Raw genomic sequence first — 17,572 nt, forward strand, 5'->3', positions numbered from 1 at the left:
TACGTTATCCAGAATGGTCATTGGATTATTTTTGGATTCATTCTCATTGGACTTTTCAATACATGAAATATGGGCCTACTTGATTTAAAAAAATATATATATATATTTATGCAGTAGACCTAGTATTGGCTATATAACACCCAAACTGACTAATGGAGCTTGTAGATAAAATATATTGTCACTAAATGAAAAAAAAGTCAAATACTATAGCACTCTATAACACCTGTTGAATTTGCAGCCTACAATATTCTGGTGTCAAGACATCATGCATTACATTTCACATGGGGGTAGGGGCATAGGCTTTACATGGTCAAGCCGACATCTGCAGTGACCATACAGTAAATGCGCCTCCGCAGAAATCAAAGCAAACATACTTTTTGCGCGTCGTGGAGCAGAGAATAGCTGTTGTGAAGGAAGTTGTCAAGGAAGTTAGTGAGTTTGTGTTTGTACAGGACCTCCCGCCCCCACCTAGCGTCAACCAATCATGTCAATGCAGCTGTACGGAACCCTCCGCATTGTTACACAATTTCATAGGCGCATGGCGTTGCGGTACACAGCTTGATTTGGCCGCTGGTGGCTCCGCAATTGCGTCACACCCGCCATACGAAGCCTCCGACCACATTTTCAGATAAAGCATAAACTGGCTTTAAGAGGCGGTTTAAGAAAGGCGGAGAGGGTTTGTCATCTGAGTGCCAGTCACTATCCTCTGGGCGGTTTCATTCTGTCTCATGCAGCCGTGTAAAAAGTGTCTGACCAAACGCAAACATGGCGACTGCTTGCACCGATAGCTACCGATAAGAGTGTCGTGAACACGCTATACCTCAGCGAACAAGTGTGACAAAGTGTCGAAGGATTATCGAAGTGCGCTCACTTTGTGCCTTCAGTGGTGGTTTTGTAATCTAAAACTGGATCGGAATAACTCGAGCGGGTGAAAGCTGCAAGTTGTCTACATGTCAAAATTGTATCTTGTAGTGTTGTAAACAGCTGGTAAGTATTACAGCACTGCCTGCCTCTATTCTGGTTAGGGAGCTAAGCAAGTTTGTATTATTATTAATAATTATTAATAAAGTGTGACTTTATGATGCAGTTTAACGATATGCAATGTTTCAAACATTTAAATTGCAATCTTTGCGTGAATGTATTGCTAGAGCCCGGTGTCTGCGTGATTTTAAAAATTTTTTTTTACTGCGTAACATAGACATCTCTTATTGAGAATGAAATTCTTTGTTTTCAGTGATCAAATGTTGACCTACTTGTATAATAAAGCCATAGGCTACGATGCAACAGTTGGAACGTAATACTTCCCCCGCCCCCTCTAGGCCCCCTTATACTGTTGAGAGATGGGTTCTCCTCTAGGCCCTGGGTGTGTCAACACTCAGGTAGTCTATTGTCAGGCTAAACCATTGTCTCACTTTCCCAGCTAAAAGTCTTAAGATCAAGTCCAATAGTGTACTATCAAATGAAACAACCACCACTCATACTATAACTGCTTTTTTTTCTCTTTTTTTTTTAAACTAGAAAATGTACTTGTTGTTTCTCACAAATGCCATTCTCCACTGGAAAATATACTTTTCATGTGGTAATGGACCTAAAAAAAGAAACATGCAGAGAGAGCACTTGTGGTAGCCTAGTAATTCCATAACAGTTCTCTACTACATGTCATTCAAAGCGTGGACCTCAGTTTAGGCTAAGCCTGAGTGGACTTTTGATACTGAATTTGCAATGTCCGTCTGCATTCGTGTGACCCTGACTAAGTTGAGTAAGAATTAAGTGTCTATGACGCTCTGTAGCCTACAGGTTCCTGTAAGCCAAGGTGCTCACATACAGTATCTGTTGCTCAGAACTTGACTGATTGCCATCAAGCAACTGAGGCGCTGCAGTGACAAACAGAATGTGTCATTCCTTCCTCCCCACCTCTATGCTGGCCTCCATGTGTGTCTGCCATGGCAACCTAAGGGCCAAAACTGTGGACATATTTAAGAGATCTTGAGACACCTTTCTAGCTTTGCTTTTCATAAGGGTGTGTTTTTAGTCTTTCTGTTTTTATTTTTTATCCTTTTGTGTTTTGTAGTACATCAGTTTTTATTTTCATAGTTTTTTTTTTTAATAGTTTTTTTTTTTTTGTGTGAAGAACATTGCGTTGCATTCATGTCTAAAATGTGCTCTATAAGTAAAGCTTGATTTGATGGCATCTCTGTGCCAGTCCTCTACAGTCCCAGCAGGGCAAAGAATGGTATTTCCCCGCAGGTACTGTAGCCACATTTTGGTTTCCATTAGGGTAGCAATCCGTTTTGTGCTAAAAGAAAGTCTCACCCTCTAAATCAGGGATGGGCAACTTTGATGCAGGTGGGGGCCACAAAAGAAATCTGAACTCATTATGAGGGGCCACAGTGGCTCGCGGGTCTGCGTACCCACATCCATACCCACTCATGCAGTCAGAGCAGGCCCTAGCCTTTCTGGGGCACTAAGTGTAATTTTGTTTTAGAGTTAATTTCCTGCAATTTTACACATTTTGCCATGGGTGTAGAGAAAATGTTGCAGTTTTAAAGCAAGTTTGCTACAATTTTACACTATTCCATGGGCAGAGAGATTTTGCTATTATATAAGGGGGAAAATTGATTCGGGGGTTGCAGTCCGGACCGCCAGTTGCCCATCCCTGCTCTATATGCTACCAAATTTAATGGGTTAATTGGTGCTGCATTGCTGAAATGTTGATTTTGTATTTTTTTTTTTGTATGTTAAATTATTAACACATGAAATTTCTGGGACCATATATGAAGTGACTTTACTTTTCTACAGTTTACTCTTTGTTAGTCAGCACCTCTACAAACATTTTTGGGTGTGTGTCAGCTCAGGCATTTTACTAGCAATGCAGTTTGTGGCACAGTATTCCCTAAAATAAGACTATACTCTCATGAGGAGGAACATAATCGGACTTGTCTCTGTGCATGGGAAACAATGAATTCCAATCTATTCATATTTCTATCTTGAATATTGTTTCAGGCCAACCCGCTAGTGTTGGAATGAAATGCTGCTCTCTAGCAAGTGGTGCCATAGTACTTACTAGTGTGTCTGTTGTGCAGAACTTGTGACTGAGTATTGGAGTAAGTTTTGACACATTCAATGTTATGCCATGACTAACTGGGTCATGGCCTCAGTTGGGTGTGTCTTCATGCATACAGTACCAGTCAAACGTTTGGACACACCTACTCATTCAAGGGTTTTTCTTTATTTTTACTATTTTCTACATTGTAGAAATAAGTGAAGACATCAGAACTATGAAATAACACACATGGAATTATGTAGTAAGCAAAAAAGTGTTAAACTAATCAAAATATATTTTATATGTGACATTCTTCAAAGTAGCCACCCTTTGCCTTGATGACAGCTTTGCACACTCTTGGCATTCTCTCAACCAGCTTCATGATGTAGCTGTGTCCAAACTTTTGACTGATACTGTAGGTAAATTAGATATTTCAACTAGGTGCCAGGAGATCTGTGTCAGGTGCCAGGGGAAAATAAGGAAGCAGTCTGGCAAGGGAACAACAACGAACAGGGCTCAAACATAGAGATAGATAGAGGACTCTAGTGCCAAAAAGCCTGTTTTAGCATGGGCAACGCCATTGAGAACTTTTACCATTTTTCTAGTAGTCAATTGGGTGGGACTTCCGATGGATAAAGGATCACATAATTCCATCCAGGTCATCAGGAGTGTTCAGCCAATGAATTATACTCGTGAGCAAACATTCCCTAACTGCATGTGGCAGTAAATTGCCAACCGTGGCTTTGGTACCTGTTCATAAAACACACTCCAGGGGGCAGTACACCGTCTTACAGTTTGTTTACCAACTCGTAGAAGAAATGGAGCCGGCCTCAATGGCACTGCCCATCCTCTGACAAATACAATGTTGAAAAAGTAATAATTAATTTGTACAGAATGTACTTAGGTAGGCCTTTCTCCTGCGAAAAATGAATAATACCATTTATATGCTTCACTTCCGCATGCTGTTTAGGTCCATGCTGTTTAGGTCCATGCTGTTTAGGTCCATGCTGTTTAGGTGCGTCTCAGATGTGCCACAGAGGAAAGTGATATTGTGGTTCGTTCTGTGTGAAGCAGAGGAGAATCTGAATATGGCTTCAGTCTCTTAATTGAGTTACAGCAATAGTTCATATGAGGGAATTTAGTTTGGCCAAGTAGAGTTAGAATTAATTGGTATTCTAGTGCTCACAACAACGCTTTATGTTTTGCCTTTTAACTTTTTAAAATGGCCTTGTTTTCCAAATACTCTATTTTAATTTAGTCCTATTCTTAGTTTGAAGATTTTCCATCCCAATGCTTATGTTTCTATAGACATAATAGGCCTCAATTCACCTGAAGCCACAGTGCAGTATTGACACTAGCACATGCCTCCAGTTTTCTAAATAAGACGTGCACATCACACACAGTCAGGAAGTCGTTTATAAATGGAGATAGGCCTACTCGTCCAACTTTGCAAAGGATCATTGAAAGAATCCATTCTTTGGTGTCTTCTCAGGTGACCTATTCATTTCCTCTGACTCGGATGTCTCTGCAATCTTTTTGTTCTGAACTTTCAATGGATCTGGGTGCTTTATGTCTGTCAGTGTAGTTAGTTAGGGCAGTGAGTGTTTCCCCTCTCCCTCCACTTCCCTGTGGAAACAATGCTTTTTGTCTGGCCGCCCGTCACGCTTGAGGAAGGAGGCAGTGAGTCTTGACGTTTCAGCTGAGCTTTCTTTCACTCCTCAGCTTCCTGTCTGATTCTAACCCGCTGTATTTCACCTGTTAATGAGTACCCCAAGGTATTATAATGGCACCAGAGCTTTTCAATTATAAATATAGTAATTAAGCCTTTTTCAAGTATATTTTAGCCTTTTGGAAACTCGTTCTCTCTCGGTTTCTTGCTTATAGTCATCGTAAGCAGGTAGCCTAGTGGTTAGAGCATTGGGCCAGTAACTGAAAGGTTGGTGGATCGAATCGCCGAGCTGACAAGGTACAAATCTGTCGTTCTGCCCCTGAACAAGGCAGTTAACCCACTGTTCCTAGGCCGTCATTGTAAATAAGAATTTGTTCTTAACTGACTTGCCTAGTAAAATAAAGGTTAAATAAAAATGTCACACAGATGATCAAGAGGGTTTGTTAGCCTTGTATTTATTCTGTATCTCCTACAGCCAACACTGCTCTCATGGGCAGAAGACAACGTCACGCCTCGAAGTGCAAACATTTTATCAGGCTTGTATGTAAAGCATGTCTTTTGTTGAATATGTAGGCGGTACAAATTCTTTGACATTAAGTGCATTTTAAACACCAACGCAACAGTACTATATTTCATAGTGCTCGACTTTCAGATGGTAACAAAGCCGTCTTAGAATGGAACACTGACACAGAGAACCTGCTTTTAGTTGCTGACTGAGTGAAAAGAGGGGTAAAAAGACGAGTGAACATTTTGTCTGGTTGTATTGACATCTCTCTCTTCAAGACTCTTTAGCGACAGTGTTCTACGTACATCATTGTTGTCAACCAGAGTTATTTATTTTCCAAGTTATAGTAGACTATATTTTACATACAGGAGGGTTTTAAAGGACCTAAGAGTTTGGTCTGCTTAGTTTTCATTTTTTGCCATGGAAAACAATATTGCAATACTGGTATTGTCCCGACTTTAGTAGTTACAGTGCCTTCAGAAAGTATTCATACTCCTTGACGTACTCCACATTTTGTTGTTACAGCCGGAATTCAAAATGGATAAATAAATATATATATATATTCTCATCTACACACAAATACCCCATAATGACCAAGTGAAAACAACATGTTTTTAGATTTTTTTTCAAATGTATTGAAAATGAAATACAGAAATATCTAATTTACACAAGTGTTCACACCACTGAGTCAGTACTTTGTATAAGCACATTTTGGCAGTGATTTACAGATGTGAGTCTTTCTGGATAAGCCTCGTAGAGCTTGCCACACCTGTATTGTGTGACATTTTCCCATTACTCTCTTCAAAATTCTAAAAGCTCTGTCATATTGGTTGTTGATAATTGGTAGACAACAATTTTTAGGTTTTGCCATAGATTTTCAAGTAGTCTTATGTCAAAACTGTAACTTGACCACTCAGGAACATTCACTGTCTTCTGTGTAACAACTCCAGTGTAGATTTGGCCTTGTTTTACGTTATTGTCCTGCTGAAAGGTAAATTAATTTCCCAGTGTCTGGTGGAAAGCTGATTTTTGAACCAGGTTTTCCTCTAGGATTATGTCTGTGCTTAGCATTCCTTTTTTATCCTGAAAAACTCCCCAGTCCGTAACAATTACAAGCATACCCATAACATGATGCAGCCACCACTATACTTGGAAATATGGACAGTGGTACTCCGTAATGTGTTGTATTGGATTTGCCCCAAACAAGTTTGTCCTGAATACAAAGTGCTAATTGCTTTGCCACACTTTTTGCAGTATTACTTTAGTGCCTTGTTGCAAACAGGATGCATGTTTTTGGAATATTGTATTTATTTTGTACAGTCTTCCTTTTCACTCTGTCAATTGGGTTAGTATTGTAGAGTAACTACAATGTTGTTGATCCATCCTCAGTTTTCTCCTATCACAGCCATTTAAACTCTGTTTTAAAGTCACCATTGGCCTCATGGTGAAATTCCTGAGCAGTTTACTTCCTCTGCGGCAACTGAGTTAGGAAGGACGCCTCCATCTTTGTAGTGACTGGGTGTATTGATACACCATCCAAAGTGTAATTAATAACGTCACCATGCTCAAAGGGATATTCAATGTCAGCTTATTTAAAAAAATAAAAAAATGTTTTACCCAGCTACACCAATAAGTGCCCTTCTTTGCGAGGCATTTGAAAACCTCCCAGGTCTTTGGGGTTAGATCTTTGTTTGAAATTCACTGCTGGACTGAGGGACCTTACAATTATGTGTTGGGTACAAAGAGGAGGTAGTCAATAAAACATCCTGTCAAACATGTATTGCACACAAAGGGAATCCATGCAAATTATTGTGACTTGTTAAGCAAATTTTTATTCCTGAATGTATTTAGGCTTGCCATAACAAAGGGGTAGAATACTTATTAATTCAAGACATTTCAGCTTTTAATGTTTAATTAATTAAATTCCACTTTGACATTATGGGGTATTGTGTGTAGGCCAGTGACTAAAAATCTGATTTGAATCCATGGTAAATTCAGGATGTAACACAACAAAATGGGGAAAAAGTCAAGGGGGGTGTGATCTTTCTGAAGGCACTGTAAACACACTGGTGTCATTCAAAATGACCCTCATAACCTCATACAGTCAGTGAACCAACCCCATGTCGGTGTTAGTCCTTTTGCCTCTAACTACAAACTATAATTTTGGCAAGTCGGTTAGGACATCTAGTTTGTGCATGACACAAGTAATTTTTCCAACAATTGTTTACAGACAGATTATTTGATTTATACTTCACTGTATCACAATTCCAGTGGGTCAGAAGTTTACATACACTAAATTGACTGTGCCTTTTAAACAGCTTGGAAAATTACAGAAAGGCTAATTGACATAATTTGAGTCAATTGGAGGTGTACCTGTGGATGTATTTCAAGGCCTACCTTCAAACTCAGTGCCTCTTTGCTTGACATCATGGGAAAATCAAAAGAAATCAGCCAAGACCTCAGAAAAAAACATTGTAGACCTCCACAAGTCTAGTTCATCCTTGGGCGCAATTTCCAAATGCCCGAAGGTACCACGTTCATCTGTACAAACAATAGTACGCAAGTATAAACACCATGGGACCACGCAGCCGTCATACCGCTCAGGAAGGTGACTCATTCTGTCTCCTAGAGATGAACGTACTTTGGTGCGAAAAGTGCAAATCAATCCCAGAACAACAGCAAAGGACCTTGTGAAGATGCTGGAGGAAACGGGTACAAAAGTATCTATATCCACTGTAAAACGAGTCTTATATCGACATAAACTGAAAGGCCGCTCAGCAAGGAAGAAGCCACTGCTCCAAAACCGCCATAAAAAATTCCAGACTACAGTTTACAACTTCACATGGGGACAATGATCGTACTTTTAGAAGAAATGTCCTCTGGTCTGATGAAACAAAAATAGAACTGTTTGGCCATAATGACCATTGTTATGTTTAGAGGAAAAAGGGGGGTGCTTGCAAGCTGAAGAACACCATCCCAACCGTGAAGCACGGGGGTGGCAGCATCATGTTGTGGGGGTGCTTTGCTGCAGGAGGGACTGGTGTACTTCACAAAATAGATGGCATCATGAGGAAGGGAAATTATGTGGATATATTGAAGCAACATCTCAAGACATCCGTCAGGAAGTTAAAGCTTGGTTGCAAATGGGTCTTCCAAATGGATGTTGACCCCAAGCATACTTCCAAAGTTGTGGCAAAATGGCTTAAGGACAACAAAGTCAAGGTATTGGAGTGGCCATCACAAAGCCCTGACCTCAATCTTATAGAACATTTTTGGGCAGTACAGAAAAAGCTTGTGTGAGGAAGGAGGCCTACAAACTGACTCAGTTACACCAGCTCTGTCAGGAGGAATGGGCCAAAATTCACCCAACTTATTGTGGAAGGTGACCCAAAACGTTTGACCCAAGTTAAACAATTTTAAAGGTAATGCTACCAAATACTAATTGAGTGTATGTAAACTTCTGACCTACTGGGAATGTGATGAAAGAAATAAAAGCTGAAATAAATCATTCTCTCTACTATTATTCTGACATTTCACATTCTTAAAATAAAGTGGTGATCCTAACTGACCAAAGACAGGGTGTTTTTACTAGGATTAAATGTCAGGAATTGTGACACTGAGTTTAAATGTAATTGGCTAAGGTGTATGTAAACTTCTGACTTCAACTGTATCTATGCACTGTAATGTAGCCTATTGTATTGAAATTGTGGGTGGCGTGTATCCTAGCGGTTAGAGTGTTGGGCCAGTAACCGGAAGGTTTCTGGTTCGAATACCTGAGCCGACAAGGTGAAAAATCTGTTAACGTGCCCTTGTGCAAGGCGCTTGACCCTAATTTGCACCGGGGCGCCCTACTACTATGGCTGACTCTGTAAAGCAACACATTTCCCTGCAACTGTCTGGTATGTGACAAAACATATTTGTATTTTTTTGTGCTGATGTGTTATTGTGCTCTTATGCCTGCATGAGATGCATCATGAAATTACCTTGGAAAAACTCAGCTTTTGACACAGCTTTTCATAGAATTGGTGCAAGGGAAGTTTACAGCTTGTCGTGCATATAATTGATTGTTCTGCCACTCTATTTCTCAAATGTTGTGTATACTCTGCTTGTCTGTTGAACTCAGATGATGCTCCGACGTGAAATTGGATAATCACTAGGACCTGGAAGACTTAGGAATATGACATTATCATAGAGTACCACAGTATGAGTCATAATGCCCATAAAATCTAGCGGTCAAACAGGGAAATGGTTCCAATTGTTTTTCCACCATTCATTTTTCCCATAGGGGATTTTAGAAACACTTCAAATAAGGGCTGTGTTTTCGTGTAGGCTTACCCTGGTGTGACGTTTTGAAAACCATGTAAATCTCTCTAGGACAAGGTGACTTTTATCAATATATTTGCCTGTATTTACCCCCTCCAAAATGAAATGCTAATTAGCTGCTCAGGTGGCAATCATAAAGAACTACAAATGCCGTGATGATCTGGATGAGACTGCCGAATCGAAGCAAAGGAAAGAATCTCTGGATTAACGATCTAATGTTAGATAAATGTTGTAATGAATAAATTGGCAAAATGTCTTAAATGGACAATTCTGATCTGTCTTGTGCAAGTTTTAAACCGTCACAATACCTGTTAGCGAAGGTGTCAGCTAGAGATGACGTGCAGGCGCTTGCTGGGAATATATTGATAAGTCACCTTGTCCTAATGATTTACATGGTTATCAAATCATCACGCCAGGCTAAGCCTACACGAAACACAGCCCTTATTTTAAGTGATTCAAATCACCAACTTCTCATCAAGATTTGATTGTTTGAACCAACTTCGCAGTGCTTGGGCAAAAAACAAAACGTGCAGGACTGAGTTTTGGGAACCGTGTGTAATGTATTAGTCTTGACGTCGGACTGCACTTGGTTACCCAGAGCAGGGAAGAAACATCAGGAGTTGAATCAGAGTTGAGTCAACATGTTGCTGGCACTGAAAAACAGGTGGTGCCCATGGAGTAGGTTTTAATTACTCTTTTTCCCAGTCATGTGGGTTTTCACTCAGCTTCTTGTTTTCCCATTCTGCTGGATGGCTGCATTATTTTCTCCATCTACGTAGCCAGATTTGTTTTCCCTTTTTGCTGCAAATTGCAAATGAGGCTTATTGCCTCTGGCAAACATTTTCAATAAGCTATTCGATGTTTTCCGCTTTACCTGCGCATCGGTGGAATTTTGGGCCGATTGCTGCCTGTTATCAAAGGCCGTGTCTAGACTTGACAGTTCATGCAGCTTTAGTGTTCCAAATGTGTCATGCATCTACACCTACAGCACCAGTCAAAAGTTTGGACACACCTACTCATTCCAGGGTTTTTATTTATTTTTACTTTTTTCTACATTGTAGAATAGTATTGAAGACATCAAAACAATGAAATAACACATATGGAATCATGTAGTAACCAAAAAAGTGTTAAACAAACCAACATATATTTTAGATTCGAAGTAGCCATCCTTTGCCTTGATAACAGCTTTGCATACTCTTGGCATTCTCTCAACCAGCTTCATGAGGTAGTCACCTGTATTGCATTTCAATTAACAGGTGGGCCTTGTTAATTTGTTGACTTTCTTTCCTCCTTAATGCATTTTGAGCCAATCAGTTGTGTTGTGACAAGGTAGTGGAGGTATACAGAAGATAGCCCTATTTGGTAAAAGACCAAGTCCATATTATGGCAAGAACAGCTCAAATAAGCAAAGAGAAAGAACAGTCCATTACTTTAAGACATGAAGGTGAGTCAATCCGGAAAATGTCAAGAACTTCAAGTGTAGTCGCAAAAACTATCAAACGCTATGATGAAACTGGCTCTCATGAGGACCCCCACAGGAAAGGAAGACCGAGTTACCTCTGCTGCAGAGAATAAGTTCATTTTAGAGTTACCTGCCTCAGAAATTGCAGCCCAAATAAATGCTTCACAGAGTTCAAGTAACAGACACATCTCAACATCAACTGTTCAGAGGAGACTGAATCAGGCCTTCGTGGTTGAAATTGCTGCAAAGAAACCACTACAAACCACTACTAAAGGACATCAATAAGAAGAGACATGCTTGGGTCAAGAAACACAAGCAATGGACATTAGACTGGTGGAAATCTGTCCTTTTTGTCTGATGATTTTTGGTTCCAGCCGCTGTGTCTTTGTGAGATGCAGAGTAGGTGAACGTACGAACGTGTCCACAGTGTGTCCGGATTCCCTTTTCCCGCGCTATATCAAATGCCAGTATGCGTCCTATTAACAGTGTAATAGGCAAAATATGGTAACACGACAATCACAACTGATGGCAGTAGCTAACTAGCCAGCTAACCTCTGTAGCTAGCTAGGAAGCAACGTTAAAGGGATTGCAAACGGGTTAGCAGAACTCTAGCCCCCCCCCCCAAAAAAATATATATCTTTCTAAATATTAGCTAGCTGGCTAGCATTTGAGGCCAGCAAACACGTTCCTCACACACTAGGAATGGATTTCCTTCAACGTTATAATGGAAAGGTGCCTCTCGGTCCCAAAAACATGTTTTCGGCAGACTTTTGGAGGAGTGCTGATGACATCGGCCACTGTATGCGCTTTCGGTAGCCTAATTGTGTCCAGACTGAGGAGAAATCCGCACACAATGAATCCCTGACCACCACCTGAAGTGGTCAGCCAGTTCTGAACACAATCAGACCACAAAGAAACTTTTGTGCACCTAGACCTGTCTTTTTCAATGTGAGCTTTGTATTCTGAGAGCAGAAGTCACATGTAAGTGTCAAGTGTAGACAAGACAGATCACTGAAGTCACTATTTGACCTCATTTTTGTGGGGGGGGGGATTCCATCCGAATCCAATCAGGCAAAGGGTTTTTCACCACTTGAATTGACCCCATTAAAAGCCTGCTTTCCTCCTCCAGACCGGAAGACCTGGTTTTAATGTTGTTCTTTCCTTTCAAATGGGAGTTTTGTTGCAACCTTGTCCCGGCTCTGTGGCGCAGACAAACACCACTCTGTGATGACAGGTGGCAGGGCCGCTGCTTTGCCACTAGCTCTAGGCAGACTATAACATGGAGTGGCACTTGAGGGAGACATGGGTCCTGCACTATGGGGGTGTTAGTCCAAGCTGTCACCAGATTGACGAAAGCAGGCTCTTACCATGTGTTTAGGGCAGGCTATATGTAATATGCTGTTGTATCTTGTATATGAAAGTAGTTTGAAGGATATTCAATCAATCTATATCCCGATGTTATGGGGATGAGACAAACACATTGTTCTTGTCTTTAAAGAATGTAGGTTTGAATTAATTGTCAGAGCAATATTTGGTGTGTGAACTGGAATGAGCCTCAAGTTTATATGAATTGAATTGCTTTGCCCTCTCTCTGGATATTAGGCCGGCGGAGATACAATCTTTGGCAAAATCATTCGCAAGGAGATTCCTGCAAAAATATTATTTGAAGATGCAGTATTTCGTCGTCCCTAAAGAAGCCATCAGTGTTCTGCCATCTACTACTAGGTTGTTGACACACTGTATTGCTCTGAGGGCGTCTATTTGACTCCCTGGAGATATTGCTGAATCCTGTTTGTGTTCGCTCAGAAGTATTGTTTGATTATAGCACTGTAAATGGGAAGGAGATGGCTTACTAAATTGTGTAGAGTTTCAACTCTAACTTAGCTGTCAGGAGGAATGGGCCAAAATTCACCCAACTTATTGTGGAAGGCTACCCAAAACGTTTGACCCAAGTTAAACCATTTAAAGGCAATGTTACCAAACACTAATTGAGTGTATGTAAACTTCTGACCCACTGGGAACGTGATGAAAGGAAAACAAAGCTGAAATAAATCTCTCTACTATTATTCTGACATTTCACATTCTTAAAATAAAGTGGTGATCCTAACTGACCGAAGACAGGGAATTTTTACTAGGATTAAATGTCAGGAATTGTGAAAAACTGAGTTTAAATGTAATTGGCTAAGGTGTATGTAAACTTCCGACTTCAACTGTATATGTGTCACTCACTGCCATTGAAATTCTCCTCAGACAAGCTGGTCCCCAGTCTCACTGAATGGAGCTGCATGACGGGGGCTCTGATCTGCTGGAATAATTGAGACAAGGCTGTCTGCTGTCCATGACGACACACAAGCCCCCATCCTTCCCCCCCACAAGATCTAGCATCCATGGTGTTTTGTGTGACAGGAATGAGATCACTAACCGTGGGTGGGGGATGGAGTTAGGGGTGTTCCACTCTACAGATCATGCTGAAGAAGGAACCACTATAACCCTATAGATAAGGCTTTTTGCCCCTACTGCTTATTCCCTTGATTTGTGTAGATCTTGCTTAGAAGTTGACAAGGTAATATCATAAACTTTATAAGAGTGCTGGGAAGGGGGATATATCGTACATACCGGTATGGATTTTAAAATACGGTTAGGGGTGTAATGATTCACCAAACCCATGGTTCGATACGTATTGCGGTTTTGGTATAGCAGGAAAATGAAATGCGAACAGTTACTGTAGTTAATTTTTGTTTATTTAATAGCCATGTTTACATATTGATTTCACACGCATATTGCACTTTATTTTAGTGTTGAGTAATTATGTGCTTCATTTATGAAAATACAAAGTGTTGGTATTCCATAAATGATCATGAGTCACATAATGCCTGATGAGAGCACCATCAGGAATAACAACCCTTTGTATTTTCTTAAATGAAAACAACAGTGAAATATGTTTGTGAAATCAATATGTAAGGCTGACATTGTATAGGTAGGTCTATGCTATAATATTTTCTTACAAAGATACAAATATGCGCACTTGTGTGACTTTCATAAAGAGGCCGTGTCTTTCACAGTCCGGGGTAATGTAATGGCATGTCACTGTGAAGTAGCTCTCCAAAGACCGTACAGTATGAAGATTAAAACTGCTTCTCCAATAGAAATCCCCGATCACACTTGTTGGCAATGTTGGCTAGCTAAACTCGTGCGGAGAAACCTCGGTTCCAACGCGCCGAACTGCACATGTGCAGAATGTCAAATCAAAAGCACTCCTTCGATATGAAGTTGTTTATGACGAACATGAAAATATTTCAGTTTGTCACTTTCACGAGGTTGGAGTAATAACATGTTCAACTACTTTAAACATGGGCTCGAATCTAGCTTGTGCCTTTTAGATTTTTATAAAGTTAACAACTAAGGAATAATTGTTCACTTCTCAAACCCCGGCCAGTTCTGTTTGGTCAGTTTTGCAAGCGTTCCCGGAAGTCTCGCAATGTTACACCTCATAGTTTAGAAACTCTGTGAGCGCTCTGTAACCCTGGAGGTCCATCAATCTGTAATTAAACGCAACACTGGGTGCATTGGCCAATACATTGACAACTTGGGCTTTAGCTTGCTTATAGAGAGCGAGAACTACCTGTTTGCTGAAACGGGTACGAGCGGGCGAAGTTCGTAACGTGGCTCGGGCACTTGCACGAGATGCTGAAACCCCCTATTCTCACCCACTGAGAATGGGCGCATTTCCACGTCTATAAATATACATATTGCTCTTGTAATTTCTTTGGTCCGTTCAGAATCAGCAGCGAAGGGCTGCTTGCATGCAAAGGGGAGACGACGACGTTGTTTTTTTGCGTTTTAGTCCTTCTCCGGTGGTGGGGATACTGGGGTGATGTCGGGGTAAATGTGTCAACATGTTTGGAGGTGTTGGCAGCTGTATATGATATTCTCGTTGAGCAGTGGTGACATACTATTTCTGTCCATTGCCGTTGTAATAAACTGGGAAACCAAAATGTTCCCAAACTGGAGATTTAAACGATGGAGAATCCTTGTGGTTTATTGACATCATACATAACTAGTTCCTGGCTGTGCCTCGCAAAAGCACAGTTTGAAATACGCCAATTAAGATTATAATTTTGATTACAACGTACACACAGGCTCTAGTTTTAATGGAATAGCCTGACATTTTTTCAGTTAAGATTTACTCTAGTCATGTAGCGCAGCGTTGCCCATAGGTCTTATGTTTTTATGTTTGTTTATTGGGGCCCTCAGCGCGGACCGAACGGTTCGGTAAGGATACGTGTATCGTTACAAAATAACATCTAACAATATTTTGATACAGTGCTAAATTAAGTGAAGTTCTGCGCATTTGACTAGTTTACTCTCCGTTTTGTTTTAATTTGGTTGAGTATAAAACCAACATTGAGAAGGAATGGCAACAAAGTCGTTAAATGGGCTAAGGTCATGCACTACTCATACAACGTAATTAGGAATTTGATTATTCAGAAACACAAAATACTGTAAAATAATGCAATTCTGTCAAAAATGAGAAAAAAAACATATTTTGGCCATATCGTCAAGTAGGGAGAGATTTAGAGTGCTGTTCAAATTGGAAGTAAACTTGGTAGTTGGCACACCGTGTCCTGTTAAGGGTGCCACCCTAGTGCGTTTGTGTGGTGAGGGATCCAAGAAAAGACCTCATCTGCCAGAGGGCCGTTGGACCAGCGCTGCAGGCTTTGTCAGGTTTTCAAGTTGAGACCAGCGCCACAGCCAAAAAACATGCATAGAGGTGCCAGGCCTCCCGTTCCCTGTGAATCGAGAGACTCAATGGAGATAAAAAAAAAAATATATATATATATAATTTGGGTGTGAGGAACTGGCCAGCACGCCCCCATGGTTGACCAACGGCCAAAGACGAAGGGAATTTCTGCCATATGGCTTACAACAGGGCTGTGTTCTGAAGAGCACAATGTACGGAAATGTTTTGAAACAGAAAATGTGCGTTCTTATTGGACAAGTTCAGGTCGTGCCTCCATGTCAGGATGTTTTTTTTTCTTGGGACATATTCATTAGGGAACACCGTAGCAAAACGTTTTGCAGTCCAGGTTGGCCCTCCCTGTTTGTCTTTTTTTTACCCCTGTCCGTTGTCTAATGTTTTGGTGTCGAATGAATACGTTTGAGTAGTGTTGGCACTTGATATGGCACTCTGTTGCTCAGTCACACAGCCAGCATAGCGGAGACAGCGCTCCTATAGTAAAGGCCAAACAAATACAGTGTGACGCCCGAGTAGTTCAGCTCTGCCCCAGAGGTTACACAGGAACAGGTTTTTGTTAGGGAGGGGCCATTTTTTATGTTCACAACCCTTAGTGACTCGGGCTCAAGTTACAACATTAGGAAAGACTAGTTAGTACAATGGACATTTCACAGACCAGTTCAATTGTCCTTAATTTTTATTGTTATTATGAACCTCTGTGCTTGATAATGCTCTCATATTAATTTGTTTTATTAGCCTGAGGCCTGCAGTTGCTTTAGTAACTGTTTTGTCTCAACACATTTATTGCTGACTCATTTTATGTTGGTGTCAGATTGTAAAAACGGTTAGTTCTGGTCACTCCGTCTGATTGGCCGATGCCTCTTCCATGTTTCCCCTTAGTCTACACAGGCCGCTATCCTCACAAGACAAGATGGCCGACGAGAATGGAGTCCATGCACGCTTCTTTTTTAATTTATAATAATCCATTTAGTACTTTTTCCCAAAGCGACATGTAGTCGTGTGTATACATTTTATGTATGGGTGGCACCGGGTATTGAACTCCCAATAGAATAAAAATCACATTTTATTGGTCTCTTACACATATTTAGCAGATGTTATTGCGGTTGTAGAGAAATGCTTTACAACCATGCTCTACCAACTGAACCATACAGCGCCACAAACCTCAAAGGCTTTTAGTTCAATCCCTACCTAAGCTATCTTTATTTGCTTTCCGGATGTTTAAAGTGGACTTTAAAACAGCCCTTCCCCGCTTTTATTTACTGTAGGCCTACATCTGAATTGAACTGTTTGTAGACCTCAGAGTGCATGTAGGGATACAGTCTCTGCGTGCCACCCTTTAAAGACCCACACCAGATTGATTTCCTGTGGCAACTCACCCCTGGCCAGATAGAATAACAACACAAGGCTGCCTGGCATTGTTGGGGTTGCGTTGCCATGGCAGCGCCAGTGTTTGTCTACCCTGCACAGTCTGCCCACAAAGAAGAACTTCTGCTTGTTCTTCTCTTATTGGAAGACTAGTTGTCGAAACACTTTGCAGTTGTGCCTCCTGATGTACAATGCTTATCTGCTCCTATATGTATTTTTATGTAAATGTTTTCTGTTAGTTCACTAAAGTTTATTGCAACGTATTGGCCTCCTACTTGTCGTCTTATTGTACTAGTGCAATATGTGAGACATATTGTGTGTGTTCTGGGTAACTGTTGTTTCCCACAAGGAAACGCATCCTCTGCTCTGTGGGGCATGTGGCCTGACAAGGGCCTCTCTCAACTCTCTCTTTCTGTCTCTCACTGTCTCTTTCCCTCTGTCTACTGGAG

At 40.9% G+C, this 17,572-nt stretch overlaps 1 protein-coding gene across 2 annotated transcripts in view; it reads left to right on the forward strand.

The window, feature by feature from the left end:
- Positions 1-539: 539 nt before the first annotated feature.
- LOC106608644 (DENN domain-containing protein 4C) overlaps positions 540-17,572 on the forward strand; it is a 62,751-nt gene continuing 45,718 nt past the window's right edge. For both annotated transcript variants that reach the window (XM_045721593.2, XM_045721594.2), the window contains exon 1: positions 540-987. The gene's annotated coding sequence lies outside the window, so the exon portion shown is untranslated. The remainder of the gene's footprint in view (positions 988-17,572) is intronic.

The sequence above is a fragment of the Salmo salar genome, chromosome 07 (genome assembly GCF_965601325.2).
Source record: "Salmo salar chromosome 07, fSalSal1, whole genome shotgun sequence".
Lineage (NCBI taxonomy): Eukaryota > Metazoa > Chordata > Actinopteri > Salmoniformes > Salmonidae > Salmo > Salmo salar.